The sequence below is a fragment of the Dermacentor silvarum genome, chromosome 2, assembly GCF_013339745.2.
Source record: "Dermacentor silvarum isolate Dsil-2018 chromosome 2, BIME_Dsil_1.4, whole genome shotgun sequence".
In the NCBI taxonomy this organism is placed as follows: domain Eukaryota; kingdom Metazoa; phylum Arthropoda; class Arachnida; order Ixodida; family Ixodidae; genus Dermacentor; species Dermacentor silvarum.
Window position 1 is genome coordinate 63,590,976 of NC_051155.1, and position 20,186 is coordinate 63,611,161.

At 49.1% G+C, this 20,186-nt stretch overlaps 11 non-coding genes across 11 annotated transcripts; all 11 read left to right on the forward strand.

Moving 5' to 3' along the window:
• The first annotated feature begins 4,844 nt into the window (after nucleotides 1-4,844).
• On the forward strand, nucleotides 4,845-4,917 carry Trnak-uuu (transfer RNA lysine (anticodon UUU)). The gene has a single exon. It is a non-coding gene; the product is annotated as a tRNA-Lys (tRNA).
• A 150-nt stretch (nucleotides 4,918-5,067) lies between these two features.
• Nucleotides 5,068-5,140, forward strand: Trnak-cuu (transfer RNA lysine (anticodon CUU)). Its single transcript has one exon. It is a non-coding gene; the product is annotated as a tRNA-Lys (tRNA).
• Nucleotides 5,141-5,293: 153 nt separating this feature from the next.
• Nucleotides 5,294-5,366, forward strand: Trnak-cuu (transfer RNA lysine (anticodon CUU)). Its single transcript has one exon. It is a non-coding gene; the product is annotated as a tRNA-Lys (tRNA).
• Nucleotides 5,367-5,519: 153 nt separating this feature from the next.
• Trnak-cuu (transfer RNA lysine (anticodon CUU)) lies at nucleotides 5,520-5,592 on the forward strand. The gene has a single exon. It is a non-coding gene; the product is annotated as a tRNA-Lys (tRNA).
• Nucleotides 5,593-10,550: 4,958 nt separating this feature from the next.
• On the forward strand, nucleotides 10,551-10,623 carry Trnak-cuu (transfer RNA lysine (anticodon CUU)). The gene has a single exon. It is a non-coding gene; the product is annotated as a tRNA-Lys (tRNA).
• Nucleotides 10,624-10,773: 150 nt separating this feature from the next.
• On the forward strand, nucleotides 10,774-10,846 carry Trnak-cuu (transfer RNA lysine (anticodon CUU)). The gene has a single exon. It is a non-coding gene; the product is annotated as a tRNA-Lys (tRNA).
• Nucleotides 10,847-15,974: 5,128 nt separating this feature from the next.
• On the forward strand, nucleotides 15,975-16,047 carry Trnak-uuu (transfer RNA lysine (anticodon UUU)). Its single transcript has one exon. It is a non-coding gene; the product is annotated as a tRNA-Lys (tRNA).
• Nucleotides 16,048-16,199: 152 nt separating this feature from the next.
• Trnak-cuu (transfer RNA lysine (anticodon CUU)) lies at nucleotides 16,200-16,272 on the forward strand. Its single transcript has one exon. It is a non-coding gene; the product is annotated as a tRNA-Lys (tRNA).
• Nucleotides 16,273-16,650: 378 nt separating this feature from the next.
• On the forward strand, nucleotides 16,651-16,723 carry Trnak-cuu (transfer RNA lysine (anticodon CUU)). The gene has a single exon. It is a non-coding gene; the product is annotated as a tRNA-Lys (tRNA).
• Nucleotides 16,724-16,874: 151 nt separating this feature from the next.
• On the forward strand, nucleotides 16,875-16,947 carry Trnak-cuu (transfer RNA lysine (anticodon CUU)). Its single transcript has one exon. It is a non-coding gene; the product is annotated as a tRNA-Lys (tRNA).
• A 151-nt stretch (nucleotides 16,948-17,098) lies between these two features.
• Trnak-cuu (transfer RNA lysine (anticodon CUU)) lies at nucleotides 17,099-17,171 on the forward strand. The gene has a single exon. It is a non-coding gene; the product is annotated as a tRNA-Lys (tRNA).
• Nucleotides 17,172-20,186: the final 3,015 nt, after the last annotated feature.

Sequence of the window (20,186 nt, forward strand, 5' to 3'; positions counted from 1 at the left end):
TTCGGCCGCGGTAACAAGTATTTTGACGTTGAAAACGATTACAAAGTTGTACTGCCAAACCTGCCGACAGGACGAGTTGTTTTGAATGCTGTTTTTTTACATGCGGACGTCCGTTCCCGGCCATATCGAGTGGAAGACTTTCGCGACACACTGGCCCGCCTGACGCTGCTCCCCGAGGTTGTTGCCTTGGGGGCGTATCGTATGAGCCATGTGTGGGCGGTGACGTTCAAGAATATGGATGCAGTGAAAAGGATCCTGGCCCTCGGAGACATCAAGGTCAAAAACTGCCGCTGCCTCGTCATCGACCCGGCAAACCAAGACGTGCGGATGAAGGTACATTGGCTGCTTCACAATGTACTTGACGAAGATTTGCGACGTGCATTTGCAGCGTACGGGCAAGTGACTGAAATCAGCAGAGAGCGTTGGCGGGTACACGGCGTGACCGACAAAGGCTCGACGACCCGTCTGGTGACCCTCAGGTTGAAGGTGGGCCTTAAAATTGATGACCTGCCTCATCAAGTGAACGTAAGCGGCGAGCAAGCCCTTGTTGTAGTGCCGGGAAGAGCGCCCATTTGTCTACGCTGCCGAGGAAAGGGGCACATTGGTCGTGACTGCCGTGTGCCACGTTGCGGGGGCTGCCGGAGGTTCGGTCATGAGGAGCACGACTGCACGCTCTCCTATGCCAGCGTCACCGGGCCCGTGGGTGGTGATGACTCGTCCGAGCTGCTCATGGACGAGCGTGACGCTGAAGACGCAGCAAGTTCGGGTGACGGAGCGCTAGCGACGACAGACCTAGCCAAAGTAAGTGGGCCGAACGCGACAACGGGGCAACAGCCCACTGACCAGCCGTTGGAGCCACAACTAGAGATTGCAACAGCCTCAGGGAGGCCAGAATCGTCTGAACCTCCCAGCAAGGAGCCGGACGCTACCGCCGGACAGGACAATATGGACCAGAGTGAGAGCGCAGCCAGCGGCCTGGCCGGCAAGCGCCCTTGGGATGAAGGTAGAGACGAGACAAGTACTCCCGATAGCGGCGGTGGTGAGGAACCACCGACGAAGGCAGCAGGGAATAGGCGTCCATCTTTCAAACCGCGACCGACAATTGCGGCCGGCCCGCGGGCAGAGGCCAAGCCGGCTCTGCAGTCTACACCACCTGGGTAGGTGAGACTGTTCCCGGAAGGGCATTAATGCGTAAGAGGCAAATGTCAGTGTTGTATGTGAGCCGCGATGAAAAACGCGAGAATGGCTGAGACACCCACATTCACCTATTTAAGTCGTGCGATTTTCGTGTTTTCTGGTGAGCATTAGCGTGAGGTAGAAACCGTATGGTAGCCCTGCTCATAACGACAACATGCCCTCTAAATTAGAAACAGGCTTACGCGTAGCAACGCTTAAATTTCAAGGGCTGGAGTCTAGGAGGCGGCAGTATCAGTTGCGCCGCTTGTTTCTAGAGAATGACGTTGATATTGCCGCCGTGCAGGAAACGAAAGTTGAATCCCAAGAGCAGACAGACCGCATGGTTTCGCCTTTCCGCGACCGCTACAATGTATGTGTCAGCCATTCTCATGGTACATCCGGTGGTTGCTTACTTCTTTTGAAGAATTCAATTGGTATTGCTGTAGAGTGTTTAAATAATGATACTTTAGGGCGATTAATTGTGTGCGACTTCTCTTTTTCTGGCGCGAGTTGGCGGGTTGTTTGTGTTTATGCACCAAATAGAGAGCAAGAGCGCAAAACGTTTTTCGAAAACCTTGAAGTGCACCTTTCGTGTGATAGGACAATTATTTTTCTTGGAGATTTCAACTGTGTTTGCACTCCCGAAGATAGGGCAAGCAAAGTGCCGGTGCGCGATTGTAGTGTCTTGTTTTTGAATGCAATAGTTCACGAGCGAGAGTTGGATGACGTAGGATGTGTGCTGTCTCAGAGTACTCAGTACACACATTACCAGCATAACAGTCAGGCGAGGCTTGACAGAGCCTACGTGTCAACAGCATTACTTCCCTTGTGCCGAGACTATAGTGTTATGCATGTATCTTTCAGCGACCATAACCTAGTTATGTTTACCATCAATAAAAAAGAAAAGCAGAGATTCAATTGGGACATATGGAAGTTGAACGACAAGCTACTTGATGACGACACGTTTGTAGAGAATGTTAACACTGAATTAGACAAATTACTCAAGTGTAGCACGGGAAGTTTAATTTATATATAGGAGTGTATTAAAGAAAAGGTAAAAATTGACGCGATCGAAAGGGCATCTTGTATAAGACATAGCCAAAGGAAAGAAGAAAAGCAGTTGCAGTGTCAGTTAGATTTTTTACTCTGTCAAGAATGCGTGCCACCGGGCATGCGCAGTAAATAAATTAAAGACGTTAAACGAAAGTTGGAGACTATAGACGTAGAGAGATATAAGGGAGCTGTGGTGCGCGCACGCGCCGAGAGGCTTTGGTGTGGCGAGATGCCGACGAAACGTGCACTGGCAGACGAAAAGAGGTATGCAACTAAAAACGAAATCAAGGCGATAGAATATCAAAACGTCGTCACAAGCGATAAATCGATGATTGAACATGCGTTTGTGGATCATAATCGCGAATTGTTAGGAAGCATGAAAGAGGGCAGTGGCACATTCAGGGATGAATTCTTAACACTTATGCCACAACTCGGTGACGATCTAAAAGCAAATTTAGAGGCACCTCTCACTGTCAAAGAAATTGAAACATCGATTGAAAAAATGACACCTGGAAAAACACCTGGTCCAGATGGCCTAAGCGCAGCATTCTATAAGAAACATAAAACCGTTGTGGCAGAAGCCTTATGCGCTGTTCTACATGAGGCTTACGAAAAGAAAGAGTTACCAGCATCCTTCAAAAGGTCGCACATTGTGTTGATTCCGAAAACTGACGATCCCACCAAACAACTGTTTGTTGCATCAAATCGACCGATAACCTTAGCGAATGTTGATTACAAACTTTTCATGTGTGTTGGCCAGGCGACTTCAAACTGTTATTAAAGAAATAGTAGGACCCCATCAAACCTGCGGCATCAAAGGAAGATCTATAACGACGAATATTCACATTGCAAGGAATATTTTGGAATGCTGCGAGGATTTTGAGAGTAGGGTAGCGATGCTACAAATAGATCTCGTGAAGGCATTTGACCGCGTGACTCACGAGATACTTCTGTGCGTTCTCGACTACGTAAAAGTGGGATCTGTGGTTTTGGAGGGGGTACGAATGGCGTACACAGGATGCACTACGAGGATTGTAGTCAATAAGCAACTCAGCGAAAGCATTCCGGTCTCATCAAGTGTCAAACAAGGATGTCCCGCGTCAGCATTACTCTTCGCTATCTATTTAGAACCACTTTGTCAAAAAATGCTTCAGAATGAACGAGTTCGTGGTTTCCGCTTGATGGCCGCGGAAGTCAAAGTGCTTGGTTACGCAGATGATATCGCGGTCTTTTGTAATGATCAAGAAAGTGTCACAGTGGCAATAAGTGATGTCAAGGCATCCTGCGAGTGTACCGGTAGTAGAATTAATTGGAATAAATGTCTAGGTATCTGGCATGGAAACTGGCGAAGAACGCCCTCATTGTACGAAAACGTCACTTGGACGGTAACACCTCACAAGTACTTAGGCGCACCACTCCAACACTACCGGGACACAACAGAATATTGGAACGATGAAACAGAGCACCTACGCGTTAAGACGCAAAAATGGGGAGGTCGAGATTTTTCCATGTTTACGCGCGCAACGGTGTGTAACACATTTCTTGTTTCGCGAGTGTGGTATGTTCTTCAAGTGTTATCTATGACACGTAATGCTGTTCAAAAGCTACACAGAGTGATGGCAGTATTTGTGTGGGCTTCTACATGGGAAAGAACGAGTCGCACAAATTTATTCCGCTCTGTGCGCAGTGGGGGACTTGGCCTGGTCCATCTGTTCTTGCGGCAGATCGTGGCTGGGTTTATTTTTTTACGCGATCAAGGCGATAAATTCTTGAGTGTTACATGTGCGGTTGTTAAATTATTTGCCAGAATTTATTGTTTCAACGGCCCATGTCGAACAAAGACGACCAAGGGGTTATATGCGCGAGATCGTTGGGGCTTTCGAAATCCTAAAAGTACGCTTTTCGATGGAATATCTCTCTGGAGTTACACGAAAGAAATTGTACAGGGATCTTATAGAAGCCATGTTGCCATTGCCTGTTTACCGATCACTGTACCCAAGAGGTCCCGGAGACGATGTTTTAGGCAGAGTCAAAAAGATGCCTGTGCGACCATCAGTCAAAACTTTCTTTTTCAAGCTACACAGTGGCACACTCCCTACCAAACCTTGGCTGCGAGAAAAAGGCATATTTGTTGCCTGGTCTGTAGACTGCATCATCTGCAAAAAGCCGGAGACAGTTGAACACATATTTCTGGATTGCAGTGATGCAGTCTTTCTCTGGGACATCCTTCAGAGGACCTTGAAGAAAGACTTGCCCGTAACACCGTACGGCATCCGTTTTCTGCCTGTCAAAAACGTAGGGGGTGTGCCCTACGATATCTTCATGGCACTCGTACTCCACAGCGTGTGGAGGACGCGGATGGCCGTGCGCAACGAAGACCTGAATCCTCGATCGGCACGGGAGAATTTCATCGAAAGTGTAGAATACTTGAGAGAAGTGTACAAAGTTCAAAATGAGAAGCCGGAGTGGTACCCCCTTTCGGAGAACTGTCTTTGATGAAGCGATTGCGTTTTTAACCCCTCACGTGCTGAAAGTTATGTGACAGCACTTTTATATGTGACAATGCACTGTACATGATTGTTTTATATGCCAAGTAGGCAATAAAGAAAAAAAAAGCCCGGCTAGCTCAGTCGGTAGAGCATGAGACTTTTAATCTCAGGGTCGTGGGTTCGAGCCCCACGTTGGGCGGATGCTTTTGCTACTTCATAATTGTTTTGCACTGATAAGGGTGGCATTGTTGAAGCAATTCTTTTGTAATTTATATCCGCGAAAAAAATGTTTTACTGTTGCGCCGCTAACGTGGTCATGTGAATGTGTCTAGGAGCGAAAGAAGGCAGAGCCCGGCTAGCTTAGTCGGTAGAGCATGAGACTCTTAATCTCAGGGTCGTGGGTTCGAGCCCCACGTTGGGCGGATGCTTTTGCTACTTCATAATTGTTTTCCACTGATAAGGGCTGCATTTGTTGAAGCCATTCTTTTGTATTTTATATCCGCGAAAAAAAAATGTTTTGCTGTTGCGCCGCTAACGTGGTCATGTAAATATGTGTAGGAGCGAACGAAGGCAGAGCCCGGCTAGCTCAGTCGGTAGAGCATGAGACTCTTAATCTCAGGGTCGTGGGTTCGAGCCCCACGTTGGGCGGATGCTTTTGCTACTTCATAACGGTTTTCCACTGATAAGGGTTGCATTTGTTGAAGCCATTCTTTTGTATTTCATATCCGCGAAAAAAAAATGTTTTACTGTTGCGCCGCTAACGTGGTCATGTAAATCTGTGTAGGAGCGAACGAAGGCAGAGCCCGGCTAGCTCAGTCGGTAGAGCATGAGACTCTTAATCTCAGGGTCGTGGGTTCGAGCCCCACGTTGGGCGGATGCTTTTGCTACTTCATAATTGTTTTCCACTGATAAGGGTGGCATTGTTGAAGCAATTCTTTTGTATTTTATATCCGCGAAAAAAAAATGTTTTACTGTTGCGCCGCTAACGTGGTCTTGTAAATCTGTGTAGGAGCGAACGAAGGCAGAGCCCGGCTAGCTCAGATTCCATTTCCGGCTTTCGTGCGATACGGTCACGGAATGTCGCGCTCCGTCGGAGCAGTATCAGCGGCCCCAGCGGGTCGCGGGAACAGGTTTTTTGCTGCTTCTGAAGATTACCAAGTTATTCTGCCGAACCTGCCAACAGGAAAAATTGTGCTAAACACAGTGTTTATGCATGCTGACATTACTGCTAGACCCTACAGAGTGGAAGACTTCAGGGACACATTGCTTCATCTTGGTGTGCTGGCCGACGTTATCACGTTAGGGGCGTACCAGATGAACCACGTCTGGGCTATCACCCTCAAGGACGCTGCGGCTACGGAGAAACTACTTGCTGCGAAGGACGTGAAGGTTAAAGAACACAAGTGCCTGATAGTCGACCCTAATGACCGAGGTATTCGCTTCAAGATTCACTGGCTGCTCCACGGTGTTGCTGACGAGGACGTGCGTGCCGCGCTATCGCCGTACGGGAAGGTGGTCGACGTGTCAAGAGAAAAGTGGCGTGCGCATGGCGTTCTCGACAAGGGCTCTGCGACCCGTACGGTTACCTTGAAGTTGGGGCCGGGTTTCAAGATCGACGACATACCGCACCAAATCAAGGTGGCCGGTGAACCTGCGCTAATTGTTGTACCAGGCAGGGCCCCACTTTGCCTCCGTTGCAAATCTAGTGGTCATATACGCAGAGACTGCCAGGTGCCACGTTGTGCGCTTTGCCGACGGTATGGCCATGAGGACTCCCAATGTGCGAAAAGCCACGCAAGTGCAGCAGGATCCTTGAGGGGTGATGACACGTCAGAGCACCTCATGGACGAAGCTGATGCCGAAGAAACGGCGGGAGGTCAAACCTCAAGCATCGAGGCGTCTTCTGGGCCGACCACGGTAGACGGGGCAGACAAGAGCAAGTCTTCCGAAGAAGAGTTCCCACCCCTCTCCCAAGGTACGGATGTGAAAGCTGAGCCTAACAAGAACACCGAGGACGCTACCGAAGACGCCGAGGCGGACAAGTCCGCGTGTATGGACGTCACAGAAGCACCAAGCTCTGGTGTGGCAGCAAAGCGGGCTCACGAGGATACCAACGAGACAACGGCGAACACCGACGGCGAAGGGCAACCACCAACCAAGGCGGCTATCGTTCGGCGGCCCTCACTGAGACCTCGACCGAACGTGGCCACCGGTAAAAGTGTGGCGGCAACGCCGCCTACAGCGCCAACGTAGCGTAAGATCTGCCATGGCACGACGCCCTGGCATGCGGCTTTTTGCTGAGAGTACCACCACGATTCCCAGCCTTTCTTCATAGTCACTATGGCTTCTATTCCTAAATCGCTACGTATCGCGACGATTAACGTCCGAGGGCTTGCGTCTAAACGAAAACAGAGTCAGCTGTACCGATTGGTGACCGAGTTTGACCACGACATTGTGGCGGTACAGGAAACTAAAGTTGATGGTGAAGTAGAGACTGGGAACATGGTTCGACGTTTTACGTTGTCTTATGACGCTGTGGTTAGCCATGCTGTAGGGACGTCAGCAGGTTGTTGCCTTCTTTTGCGCCAGAGCTTGGGCTTATCAATACAAGCGACATTAAGTTGTGACTCAGGGAGGCTCATCATCTGCGATTTTCTTTTTGCCGCTAAGGAGTGGCGTATGATTTGTGTGTATGCACCTAACAATGTGGAAGAGAGGCGAACCTTTTTCGAGCGTGTTAATCAATACTGTGACTGCCAGAAACTTGTCATTATTGCCGGTGATTTCAACTGTGTGCTTTCTGCAGCAGATAAAACTAGCAGACGAGATTTTAATGACATAAGCACTGTTATTCTTAGAGAAATTGTGAATGATGGTGGTATGGAAGATGTAGGGCAATGTTTGGAAGGTACGCGAACCGTCCAATTTACTCATTTTCAAGGATCGAGTCATGCCCGATTGGATAGAATATATGCGTCTTTGGATATTATACCTTTGTGTCAACAGTATCATGTTACGCCAGTCTCCTTTAGTGATCACTGCTTAGTTTATTTTACTATAGCAAGTCGAGAAGACTCGAGGAATAATTTTAATTGGCAGTTATGGAAACTGAATTGTAAGCTGATGAATGACGATGTTTTTGTGAAGCAAATAACTGATTTATTCAAAAAACTCAAGGAAAACAACAAAATTCATTGGGGAGAAAGATGGGAATTATTAAAGAATCAGGTTAAAATAAAAGCACTGGAACGTTCAAGTGCAGTAGCTAGAGAAGCAAGGTTTCAAGAAAAAACACTACGCACGAACCTTCAACTGCTACTTAATCAAGAATCGCTCAGACCGGGTGAATTTATGGACGATATACGAGTGGTGAAGCGCAAGCTGGAGCTTATCGATACCGAACGGTACCGTGGTGCCTTAAGACGCGCAAGAGCTGAAAGGCTGATAAGCGGAGAATCGCCGACGAAAAGAGCGTTGGGGGCGGAAAAGTGGCATGCGCGAAGGCAGAAAATAGTAGAAATTGAACGTGCAGGTGTGATCACTAAGGATACTGACGAAATTGTTAGAACGTTTTCGGAGTACTATCGTGCGTTGTTTGCTCGCAGCGTAGTTGATATCGACCTTTTCAAACCTGAGTTTGTTTCCTTGATGACACGGTTGGACGATGTGACAAGAGAAGCTTTGGAGCAGCCCATCACAAATGAAGAGGTGGATTTTGCGATAGAAAACATGAACTAAGGGAAATCGCCGGGTCCAGACGGCCTTGGTGCAGCGTTTTATAAAACATTTAAGGGAACAGTCTCTCCAATTCTAACGCGTATTTATAACGAAGCTTACGAGCTTAAGTCGCTACCTCCATCTTTTGTTACTGCGCATACGATTCTTATACCTAAATCTGATGATACAGTAAAATTACGAAATGTAACTGCCTATCGACCCATTAGCTTGACAAACAGTGATTATAAAATCTTCATGAAAGTGTTAGCTAAGAGATTATAAACTGTTATCTCGGAAATTGTAGGGAAGCATCAGACATGCGGCATTAAAGGGCGCTCCATCACTACGAACACTCACGTGGCACGTTCTATTCTGGAATGTTGTGATGTTACGGGTGCTGGAGTAGCCATGCTACAGATTGACTTCGAGAAGGCGTTTGATAGGGTTCCCCATGACGCTCTCTTGTGTGTACTAGACCATGTAAATGTAGGCCATGTTATTAGAGAAGGCGTCGCGATGGCGTACAGCTCGTGCACGGCGCAGTTAATAGTGAATAAAGTGGTTGGTGAGCGCATACCAGTGCTACAATCTCTGCGCCAGGGGTGCCCAATATCAGCATTGCTGTTTTGTTTGTACATCGAATCCTTTTGTCTACATGTTATTGCGAGCGAGCATATACGTGGGTTCAAACTGAAACAGGTAGAAGTGAGGTTGCTGGCCTATGCCGACGACATTGCCGCTTTTTGTACGGATTATGACAGTGTTCTGCATGTTATTAAAACTGTGGAAAGTTTTTGTCTTTCAAGTGGAAGCTGCGTAAACTGGGGAAAGTCTCTGGGGTTTTGGCACGGCTATTGGCCGTCTAAGCCAGGTACTTTCGCGAATTTAAGATTCGTGACCACTCCTGTTAAATATTTGGGAGTGCCCTTAGAAAATTATCAGGACAGCGAACCTTACTGGCGCAACGAAATTGGCAACTTACGCGAGAAAACCAATAACTGGAATGGCTGGAATCTGTCAGTCTTTGCAAGAGCGACAGTATGCAACTTATTTTTTATAAGTAAGTTGTGGTATGTAATGCAAGTGATACATTGTTCAAGAATGAATGTCCAGAAACTTCACAGAATATTTGCAGTGTTCGTTTGGGGCTCCTCATGGGAGCGAACAAGCAGAACCAATTTGTTTAGGCGAGTCCCTGATGGCGGGTTGGCGTTAGGCCATTTGTATCTACGTCAAATAGTTAATCGGTTTATGTTCTTCAGAGACGTAAAAGATCCCTTCCTTCGAACATTGTGCCAGGTTCGGTTGGGTAATGCCCTACCAGATCTTGTTGTCTCAACGGATCGCATCCACGGATGCATTCGGGGTTATTTGAAAGAGGTTATGTCCACCCGTTTTTTGTGTGTGCGGTTTTCTACAAACTACTTAAGTGATGTGGGTCGGAAAAAGTTATACAGAGACCTGTGTGATGTGGTGTTACCTGTGCCGCTATATAGATCTTTGTACAGTACCTCAAGAGGAAAGGATGTGCTTAAGCGTGTCAAGAAAATGATGGTACCACCAGGCGTCAAAACATTTTTCTTTCGTTTACACACCGGGACACTGACCGTCAAGACATGGATGGCAGAAAGGGGACTTTTTGTGCCCTGGGGAGTACACTGCCAAATTTGTAAGCGAGACGAAACTATTGACCATGTGTTTTTAGAGTGTTGGGACGCGGTATTCCTGTAGGACATTCTACAGAGGACCCTTAAGATTTTCCGCTGCACCCTGAAGGAATCCGATTCTTGGCTATCGATAACGAAGATGGAGTACCTTATGATTTAATTATGCTCATTGTATTGCACAGTGTCTGGAGATGTCGCATGGCCGTCCGAAATGCAGATGTTGACGCCAGAGCAGCTCGCCAATACTTCAAAGAAAGCATTCACAGATATGTAGAAGAACAGAAAGCACGAATACCTGTGCCACACTGGCTGCCTTGTGTAGAATTGCTTTTGAATATAAAATTTATTTAGAATTACTTTCTCCAAGACAGGAGAAACCTTTTAGCATTTGACTATTTTTATGTATTTCAGTCCTGTATTTCTTGTAACTGGCAATAAAGAAAAAAAAGCCCGGCTAGCTCAGTCGGTAGAGCATGTGACTCTTAATCTCAGGGTCGTGGGTTCGAGCCCCACGTTGGGCGGATGCTTATGCTACTTCATAATTGTTTGCACTGATAAGGGTGGCATTGTTGAAGCCATTCTTTTGTATTTTATATCCGCGAAAAAATATGTTTTACTGTTGCGCCGCTAACGTGGTCATGTAAATCTGTGTAGGAGCGAACGAAGGCAGAGCCAGGCTAGCTCAGTCGGTAGAGCATGAGACTCTTAATCTCAGGGTCGTGGGTTCGAGTCCCACGTTGGGCGGATGCTTTTGCTACTTCATAATTGTTTTGCACTGATAAGGGTGGCATTGTTGAAGCAATTATTTTGTATTTTAGATCCGCGAAAAAGAATGTTTTACTGTTGCGCCGATAACGTGGTCATGTAAATCTGTGTAGGAGCGAACGAAGGCAGAGCCAGGCTAGCTCAGTGATTCTACTTCCGGCCACCGCAGTGAACGGACGTGTGATGACGGGCTCCGTAGGAGCGGCTTCAGCGGCCATGCCTGGCCGCGGTAACAGGGCTACTGAAGAGGAAAGTACATATCCGGTTGTTTTGCCAGGACTGCCTACAGGGCGTTTCGTTGTAAATACTGTTTCTTTGCACGCCGATATCAGGGCCCGCCCGTATCGGGTCGAGGATTTCCGGGACACGTTAGCTCAGCATGAACTGCTCGCCGATGTTATCGCCCTGGGGGCGTATCGGATGAGCCACGTCTGGGCCGTTACTCTTAAGGATTCTGAAGCGGTAACGAAGATTGTCAGCGTCGGTGAGGTACTTGTGAAAGGAAACCGCTGCCTGGTGATTGATCCCGCGAACCAGGACGTGCGACTCAAGCTTCACTGGCTGCTACACAACGTGCCGGACGAAGACGTACGAGCCGCCTTTGCGTCATACGGGAAAGTCACCGAAGTTTCCCGGGAGCGTTGGCGTGTGCGGGGCATGTCAGAGAAGGGCTCCACAACGAGGCTCGTCACACTTAAGCTGAAAGCTGGCGTGAAGCTCGAGGACTTGCCGCACCAGCTCAACGTTAGCGGTGAGTTGGCGCTCGTCGTCGTTCCAGGTAGGCCTCCGTTATGCCTTCGCTGTCGTAATACGGGCCACATCCGTAAAGATTGTCGGGTACCACGTTGCGGAGCCTGCCGACGGTTCGGCCACGAAGAGGGCCAATGTGCCCGCACTTATGCGAGCATCGCTGGCCCCGGTACAAGTGAAGACTCGTCTGAGCTGCTAATGGACGAGGCGGATGCGGAGGATGCAGCCCGTGAAACTGGGCAACCAGCGACGCGGGATAGGCCTACGTTGACGCCACTGACGAAGCAGAGTGCGACGACGTCCAATGCAGTAGCGGCGGCCGTGCAAGTGCAACGTGAGGTTCAGCCGGAATACGACGGCACGCTAGAGGATAAGACGACAGCTGCGGACAAAACTCCTGACAACGTGGAGCCTAGGAACCCCGAGACCATGGATTTCAGCCAGGAGGCTGCCGCTCTGACAGCTGGGAAGCACTCCCGCGAGGAGTTCGTCGGTGAAAAGCAAGAGCCGGGTGGTGGCAGTGACGAGCCGCCGCCGAAAACCCCAGGAATTCGGCGCTCTACCCTAAAACCGCGGCCCAGCTTAGCGGCCGAGACACGGCAGGCGGACAAACCGCCTCCGTAGTCTTGCAGTGTATTCCTGTGCGTGTGTGAGTGGGTGCATGTGGTTTTCTTTCCCGGTTGTGGCGGCAAGTGTATCCACTAGACGGTGTGCACTGCTTTGGAACTGCCGGCAAAGGATTGCCTGCCGTTTTTCCCGACGCCTCCACACGGACTCGAGGAATGGCGACGCCGTACAGTGCTCCCTGTGGAATCAAGTATGGTGTGCAATGTATGTCACCGGCCTTTTTTCCTAGCGCATGGCGACGAAACTTGACGTAGCATTACGCGTAGCGACTCTCAATGTCAGGGGCCTTGGCGCTCGAAGGCGTCAATGTCAAGTTAATCGTCTTCTCGCTGACAACGATCTGGACATTGTAGCCGTCCAAGAGACGAAGATCGACAGCGAGGAATCTGCTGAGCGTATGGTGTCCACATTTCGTGCACACTTCAATGTCTGCGTTTGCCATTCTGTTGGCACATCGGGTGGATGCGTCCTGTTTCTCCGCAATAGTTTAGGAATCATCGTGGAGTCAATTTTTTCTTGTCCGAGTGGTCGCCTTCTCGTAGTAGACTTTTTGTTTTCGAAGTTATGTTGGCGCATTATATGCGTGTATTCACCAAATGTAGACTCCGAACGCCGCGTTTTTTTTTAACCGTCTAGAGTCCTACATTGTTTGTGACAAACTGCTTTTGCTTGTGGGCGATTTCAACTGTGTGTGTGCCGCTGCCGATAGAGTGAAGTGTACGCCTGTGCGTGATAGGAGCGCACAATTGTTAAACGGTCTGGTTCATGACAATGGCTTAGAGGATATTGGCAGCATATTCACCTACGGGAACAGACCGCAATACACGCACTTTCAACGAGATAGCCATGCCAGACAGGATAGGATTTACGCATCCGTTGAGCTTGTACCCATTTGCACAGATTACAAAGTTGAACCTGTGGCTTTTAGCGATCATTGCCTGGTGATCGCAAGTTTTGGTGCGAAAGAAAGGAGTACGGGCTTCAACTGGAATCTCTGGAAATTAAACGCTAAACTCTTGGAGGACGAGGGATTTGTAAAGGACATTGAAGATGAAATGCAGAAGCTGCTCGAGGAGCGGTCCAGTATCTTTGCGGTTCAGTGGGAAGACTTCAAGGAGTGGCTAAAAAGTAAAGCCATAGAAAAGAGCTGCTTCAACCGACACAAAGAAAAGCAAGAGGAAAAAGCAGCGCGGGAGCAACTGCAGTTCTTAATAAGCATGGAGAGTACCGAGCCTGGAAAATATGCGAAAAATATAAGGGATGTGAAAAGCCAGCTTGAAAGATTAGACAGTGATAGGTACAAATCAGCAGTTATACGCGCAAGAGCACAGAAATTGTGGGCCGGTGAAACACCAACGAAGCGAGCTTTAACAGATGAAAAATGATACGCTTGCCAGAAACAAATCAGGCAGATAAGAAACGGTGATGAAATTTCAAACGATGCTAATGTAATCCAGCAGGTATTTAAAGAGTATACTTCAGCGACCTTCTTGGCCATGGGAGAGAGATGGGTGATGCTTTCTGTTCTGATTTTTTGTCTCTCCTGCCAAGACTTGAGCACGATGTAAAGGAGCGTCTTGAGATGCCCATAACGGAAAACGAAATTGAAGCTGCAATAGAAGACCTACAGAATGGTAAAGCTCCAGGACCTGATGGGCTTGGTGCCGAGTTTTACAGAACATTTAAGCCCATAGTCGCTCAGTTACTATTACGAGTCTTGACTGAGGCGTATGAACGAAAGCAAGTACCACTGTCATTCACCACGTCGCACATAGTGTTGATCCCAAAATCAGATGACCCAGAGAAGCGTTTGTTGGTGGGGTCCTATCGCCCGATCAGCCTCACCAACGTTGATTACAAAATATACATGAAGGTCCTAGCGAAGAGATTACAGGGCGTGATAACGAAATTGGTTGGACCGCATCAGACTTACGGAATCAAGGGACGTAGCATTGCCACAAATGTACATGTCGCACGTACGGTATTGGAATGCTGTGATGCGCTGGGGGATCGAATTGCAATGATGCAACTAGATCTGGCAAAAGCCTTTGATCGCGTCTCACATGATGTTATTTTTTGCATACTAGAGCACGCTAACGTAGGACGGGTGATCATAGAAGGCGTCAGAATGGCGTATGCAAACTGCACTACGCGCATCATTGTAAATGGGGACCTCTCAGACAAGCTGGTAGTGCGTTCGTCAGTAAGGCAGGGATGCCCATTGTCGCCCCTTCTGTTTGCGGCATACCTAGAACCACTCTGTTTGGCTGTAATCAAGAGTGAACGCATCTCAGGCTTTCTTTTACAGTCAGCACATGTCAAAATCCTCGCTTATGCGGATGACATTGCAGTATTCTGTTCAAACAGAGACAGTATTACTGAAGTGATCAGCGTGGTTGATGAATTTTGCAAGCAAACGGGCTGCCTGATAAACTGGGATAAGAGCTCTGGTTTTTGGCATGGTGACTGGGAAACGATGCCCGATCTTTTCGCGCGACTGCGATGGTCTTGTCTGCCAACGCAGTATCTCGGTGTCCCCCTTCAGTATTATTGGGATCCAAATGAATGTTGGAATGAGCAAGTGTCAAGGGCGAGGGATAAAGCAGATGCATGGCAGGGTAGGCCATTATCAATGTTTTCGCGCGCCTCCGTCTGTAACCTTTTCCTTGTATCCAAAATGTGGTACATTATGAATGTTTTGTGTGCAACGCGGGCCAGTATTCAAAAGATACACCGTGTCTTTGCAGTTTTTGTTTGGGCGTCTAACTGGGAGAGAACCAGTCGTACCAACTTGTTTGTTTCTGTTAAGGAGGGAGGGCTTGGCCTTGTGCACTCATTTATGCGTCAAGTTGTGTCGCGTTTTATTTTCCTCCGAGATCAAAGGGATACTTTTCTGAGGACTGCTATCCAAGTAAGGTTGCAGAGACATCTCCCAGAAATCCTTGTGTCATCGTGTGAGAGTATGTATGGGGCTATCAGTGGGTATATGCGAGAGGTTGTACTGTCTTTCCGGCTATTGCATGTGCGTTTTTCCATGGAGTATTTGTGCAATGTTTCGAGACGAAATCTGTATAAGAATCTTGTGGACACAATGTTGCCGATTCCTATTTATCGTTTACCTCACCGTGGAGGCCCAGGGCAAGATGTTCTGAAGCGAGTTAAGAGAATGCCGGTTAACCCATGCGTGAAATCCTTTTTCTTTAAGTTACACTCTAACACACTTCCTGTTAAGACGTGGCTGCATGAAAAAGGGATTTTCGTCCCATGGACGATTAACTGCCTGCTATGCAAAAAGCCTGAGACAGTAGAGCATGTGTTTCTTGACTGCTGGGACCCAATTTTTCATTGGGATGTCCTCCAGCGAACCGTCAAAAAAGATTTGCCCCTGGACCCATATGGCATCAGGTTCTTGCCCATCGCAAATGAAGCAGAAGTACCATTTGACCTAATCATGCTTTTGGGCCTCCACAGTCTGTGGAAGACGCGAATGCAAGTGCGACATGCAGATGTTAACGTCCGTTCGACGCGCGAAAACTTTATTGAAAGTGTTGTGGCCCTTAGGGAAGTGTATCGGGCGCAAGCTGAACCGCCCGAATGGATTTCTGTACTCGATGACTTGGCTGTAATGAAAAGATTTTAATCCCTCCTACGTCAGCCAAAGTAGGCTGATGTTTTTATCATTTGTATTTTGTTGTTTTGCTTGTCACAATCGGCAATAAAGAAAGAAAAAGCCCGGCTAGCTCAGTCGGTAGAGCATGAGACTTTTAATCTCAGGGTCGTGGGTTCGAGCCCCACGTTGGGCGGATGCTTTTGCTACTTCATAATTGTTTTGCACTGATAAGGGCTGCATTTGTTGAAGCCATTCTTTTGTATTTTATATCCGCGAAAAAAAATGTTTTACTGTTGCGCCGCTAACGTGGTCATGTAAATCTGTGTAGGAGCGAACGAAGGCAGAGCCCGGCTAGCTCATTCGGTAAAGCATGAGACTCTTAATCTCAGGGTCGTGGGTTCGAGCCCCACGTTGGGCGGATGCTTTTGCTACTTCATAATTGTTTTGCACTGATATGGGCTGCATTTGTTGAAGCCATTCTTTTGTATTTTAGATCCGCGAAAAAAAAATGTTTTACTGTTGCGCCGCTAACGTGGTCATGTAAATCTGTGTAAGAGCGAGCGAAGGCAGAGCCCGGCTAGCTCATTCGGTAGAGCATGAGACTTAATCTCAGGGTCGTGGGTTCGAGCCCCACGTTGGGCGGATGCTTTTGCTACTTCATAATTGTTTTGCACTGATAAGGGTGGCATTTGTTGAAGCAATTCTTTTGTATTTTAGATCCGCGAAAAAAAAAATGTTTTACTGTTGCGCCGCTAACGTGGTCATATAAATCTGTGTAGGAGCGAACGAAGGCAGAGCCCGGCTAACTCAGTCGGTAGAGCATGAGACTCTTAATCTCGGGGTCGTGGGTTCGAGCCCCACGTTGGGCGGATGCTTTTGCTACTTTATAATTGTTTTGCACTGATAAGGGTGGCATTTGTTGAAGCAATTCTTTTGTATTTTAGATCCACGAAAAAAATGTTTTACTGTTGCGCCGCTAACGTGGTCATGTAAATCTGTGTAGGAGCGAACGAAGGCAGAGCCCGGCTAGCTCAGTCGGTAGAGCATGAGACTCTTAATCTCAGGGTCGTGGGTTCGAGCCCCACGTTGGGCGGATGCTTTTGCTACTTCATAATTGTTTTGCACTGATAAGGGTGGCATTTGTTGAAGCAATTCTTTTGTATTTTAGATCCGCGAAAAAAATGTTTTACTGTTGCGCCGCTAACGTGGTCATGTAAATCTGTGTAGGAGCGAACGAAGGCAGAGCCCGGCTAGCTCAGTCGGTAGAGCATGAGACTCTTAATCTCAGGGTCGTGGGTTCGAGCCCCACGTTGGGCGGATGCTTTTGCTACTTCATAATTGTTTTGCACTGATAAGGGTGTGATATGACGATTTATTAGACGTCTCACGCAATCGAGGCAGTCCACGAACGCTGATGGTGCGCACAGCGACAGACGCAAGAGCACTTCTTCCTCTTCTTCACTACAATGGCCCCCGGGAGAGAAGATGAGCCATCCTGGCGACCTACGGCGTAGGTAGGATCAGGGGGTCATAGTATGGCTTAAGTCGGCTGACATGAACCGTGTCACGTCCGCGATGTCTAAGGTCGTGTGATGGCGTCACAGGCTCGACAACGTAGTTGACAGCCGAGGTACGGTCGATGACGCGGTAGGGACCATCATAGCGTGCAAGAAGTTTGGTTGAAAGGCCAGGGCTGTGAGGTGGGATCCACAACCAAACAAGGGAACCAGGCGGAAAATGTGGTGTAGGCACGTCACTGTCATGCCACAGCTTTTGGCGACCTTTGGCGGCGGTCGTAAGGGTACGGGCGAGCTGCCTACAGTCCTCTGCGTATTTGGCGGCTTCAGACACTGGCGTGCATTGAGAAGCGTCGGGTCGGTATGGGAGCAGGGTGTCCATTGTACACGAGGGCTCGCGGCCATATAACAAAAAGAATGGCGAAAAGCCAGTGGTAGCTTGTGTGGCGGTATTATAGGCATACGTGACGAACGGCAAAACAGTGTCCCAGTTACTGTGGTCCGAGGCAACGTACATAGTCAACATGTCACCGAGTGTGCGGTTGAACCTCTCTGTCAAGCCGTTCGTTTGCGGGTGGTAGGCGGTAGACTTGCGGTGAACGATGCTGCATACAGCGAGAAGGGCTTGTATTACTTCGGACAGGAACACACGCCCCCGGTCGCTGAGCAGTTTGCGTGGTGCTCCATGTCGAAGAACGAAGTTCCGCAAGATGAAGAAGGCAACGTCACGCGCAGAAGCCGCCGGAAGTGCGGCAGTCTCGGCGTAGCGCGTCAAGTGGTCGACGCCTACAATTATCCATCGGTTACCCGAGGAACTGTAGGGAAGTGGCCCGTATAGGTCTATGCCGACGCGATCAAATGGCCGGGCCGGGCAGGGGAGCGGCTGTAACTCACCAGGAGGGCGCTGTTGAATTTTACGCCTTTGGCACGCCGTGCAAGCGCGTACGTACTGGCGCACGAAGTGATACATGCCGTGCCAGTAGAAACGCTGCCTCAGCCGAGTGTACGTTTTCAGAACGCCGGCGTGACCATTATGAGGAGCGTCATGGAAATAAGCGCATATGTCAGTACGCATGTGTCGTGGTATCACAAGCAGCCATTTGCGACCATCAGGCAAATAATTTCTGCGGTAAAGGACGTTGTCGTGGACAGCAAAGTGAGCGGCTTGGCGACGAAGTGTTCGAGAAGAGGGTGTGACGGAGGGATCGTGCAGGAAATTCAGCATAGTTGAAAGCAGGGGATCCTTACGCTGCTCGGCCGGCATATCAGCGACGTTGATCGTCGACATGGATGCGAAGGGCGTTGACACGGAAGCCACATCGGAAGGTAGCGGTGATCGGGAAAGCGCATCGGCGTCGGAGTGCTTTCGGCCCGACCGGTAGACAACGCGGATGTTATATTGTTACGCGAACGAAGAATTAAGGACAGCAGACTATTTACAAGTATATTTACAAAAGATAGCTGCAGCGCTGGCCAGATCAGCCGATAGCTCGAGAGCCCAGAGCAGTTCGTCTTCTTCGTCTAGGCGCCCGCGCGCCTCGTTCAAACAACCAAATACCACACGCGTGTAGCATAATCCCCCAGCTGCAGAAGCGACGTCCCGGAGCGTCTAAATGTCATCACTGGGAGGGTGATACTGCTTCAGTCGTGTAATGTGCACGATATCACTGGACTGGGAAGCAGATGGGGCGTCAGGGGCGATCTCGTAGGTGACGGGAGTCACGGCACGAATCACTCGGTAGGGGCCTGTGTAACGAGACAGCAGTTTTTCTGACAGGCCGACCTGACGCGACGGAGACCATAGAAGCACCAAAGAACCAGGCGGGAAGTGCACGTCACGGTGTCGCTGGTCGTACAAACGCCGTTGACTCTCTTGGGAGTGCAGAAGGCGGCCACGGGCAATTTCCCTTGCGTGGGCAGCGCGGGCGACGGCGTCAAGTGCATATTCACTGGTAGGTGCTGCGTCAACAGGGATGCTTGTGTCGAGGGGCAGTGCTGGTTCTCGGCCGAACAGAAGGAAAAATGGCGAATAACCGGCTGTGTCGTGGCGCGAGGAATTATACGCAAAGGTGACAAACGGTAGAGCGAGGTCCCAGTCAGTGTGGTCGGAAGACACATACTTCGCGAGCATGTCTGTGAGAGTGCGATTAAGATGCTCCGTGAGGCCATTCGTTTGCGGATGGTATGACGTGGATAGCTTGTGCCTCGTGGCACAGGACTGCAGGTTGTCCGCGATAACTTTTGACAGGAAAGTCCGGCCACGGTCTGTGAGAAGTTGTCGCGGAGCTCCATGTAATAAAATCACGTCGCGTAGAAGAAAATCGGCAACATCTGTGGCACAGCTGGTAGGGAGCGCTCGGGTGATGGCGTAGCGCGTGGCGTAATCTGTGGCCACAGCGATCCACCTGTTCCCAGAGGTAGAAAGAGGAAAAGGACCAAGTAAATCTAAACCAACCCGAAAGAATGGTTCCGCGGGAATGTCAATTGGTTGAAGGTACCCAGCAGGGAGCGTCGACGGTGTCTTGCGTCGCTGGCATTTCTCACACGCAGCTACGTATCTTCGAACGGAGCGAGCAAGCCCTGGCCAAAAGAAGCGTCGGCGGATCCGGTCGTAGCTACGTGACACACCGAGGTGACCGGCAGTGGGGAGGTCATGAAGTTCGTAGAGAACAGCCGAGCGAAGGTGTTTAGGGATCACAAGGAGTAATGCTGGGCCGTCGGGGTGAACGTTGTGGCGGTAGAGTACGCCATCTTGAAGTGTGCAAGTCCAGCAATCTGGGACATCGACTACTGCGGCGAAGCCGACCCTGGGGCG